Source organism: Penaeus vannamei, chromosome 17 (genome assembly GCF_042767895.1).
Source record: "Penaeus vannamei isolate JL-2024 chromosome 17, ASM4276789v1, whole genome shotgun sequence".
NCBI lineage: Eukaryota > Metazoa > Arthropoda > Malacostraca > Decapoda > Penaeidae > Penaeus > Penaeus vannamei.
The window spans coordinates 1,500,972-1,502,682 of NC_091565.1; the positions used below are offsets into that span (position 1 = coordinate 1,500,972).

Genomic DNA, 1,711 nt, shown 5'->3' on the forward strand with positions numbered 1-1,711 from the left:
TCATAATAATAAGATTTGAAGAACAATAATGATAACAAAATGGTGGTGATATAATCATAATAATAAGATTTGAAGAACAATAATGATAACAAAATGGTGGTGATATAATCATAATAATAAGATTAGAAGAACAATAATGATAACAAAATGGTGGTGATATAATCATAATAATAAGATTAGAAGAACAATAATGATAACAAAATGGTGGTGATATAATCATAATAATAAGATTAGAAGAACAATAATGATAACAAAAACAACAAAACAATAATAATAATAATAACAATAATAATGTCAATTAGAACAACATTACTTAGAAATTTGCTTCATTTATCTTGCTAACACTCTAAATGCACGATATTTCCAGCCAGATCCCAAATATGACACTGCATCTTCTATCTACACGGTCTTTTCTTCTCCCCCTTCCCCTTTCCTTCTCTTCTTCGCCCCCCTTCCTCTGCCCACTTCCTAAGGCGAGAGACCCGTGCTGAAGGGATGAACGGCTGGCTTTGCGTCAAGTCCTGAACGGCCTTCGCCCTCCCTCTGCTCTTCCCTCTTCGCCCTCTCCACAACCTACAACTCACCCACGGCGCCCTACAACCTGACACCTAACACATTCTTCCCTAATCGTGAACTCACTCTCACCCTTTTCGCCACAATACTTCACCACAGTGCTGTACGACCCTCGATGCCCTGGCACAGTCACTCGCTTCGCCCATGAACCAGTCTGGAAACCCACAAACATCGCCCTATGAACCGGGGAGACATCCTTCACCCGGGGGCTTCCCTCCCTCGCCCCGCCCCTTCGCCATATTATGAATACTCCGCTAATGACCTCAGATGTGGGCGCGGCTGAATTTTCTCGACAAATCAATACTGCTCCTCAGAGGGAGAAGTCAGCGTTCCCCGACAAGTGAATATTAAATCGCATAACTCTAATTACTATATGGGGCGATGCAGGCAGATGTTAATATATCTTAATTTAATCTAATATAATTTAGCATCTCTGGCGCTGATATTTCCACATAAATATACTACAAACTCTACACATTTTATCTAAAAAAGAGATAACTCATTGGTCCAGAGAAGAAATTCATCGCATATTCACCAAACAAATCCTGAATGCTACATGAAGCAGACAAAATTCATCCTTTTTATTCATCAAACCTATACTTCATAGAATACCAGAAGACAAAAAAAATCAGGGTCTTTCCTGTGCTTGTTTTTACAGGTGCTTTAATACTACTACTACTAATAATAATAACAATAGTAGTAGTAGTAGTAGTAGTAGAAGTAGCAGTAGTAGTAATTTAAAGTTTGCAGTGATAGGGTCTTGTGACTTCAGTCAAATTATGACTAACCGATTGTTATGTTTCTAAACAATCAAACTGCTGTTCTGTTACCTTACAACTCCATCTAACTAACCACCATAGCCCTGTAACATATAAAAGTCTCTAGCCCTTGCACAAACCCCTAAACAAGACCAGATCGAAGTTCTTCCCTCCAGTCTTATGAGAATTAAACCATTGCTATCAATGAGCTTTTGAAAATAGCGTCAACATCTGGGAGTGTAATTCATATCTCACTCACCAGTCACTGTTGCGTCCATGTCTAATTTACCAGAGAGAGGTTTAAATACCTAGGAAACTGAAAATTAGATTTAATGGGACAGGGACACCAACTCACGGAGATTATTTGAAGTGACACCGGG

At 38.9% G+C, this 1,711-nt stretch overlaps 1 protein-coding gene across 1 annotated transcript in view; it reads right to left on the reverse strand.

The window, feature by feature from the left end:
* Positions 1 to 1,711, reverse strand: part of p130CAS (Serine_rich_CAS and FAT-like_CAS_C domain-containing protein p130CAS) — a gene marked incomplete in the record, with an annotated part of 69,059 nt that overhangs the window by 7,615 nt on the left and 59,733 nt on the right.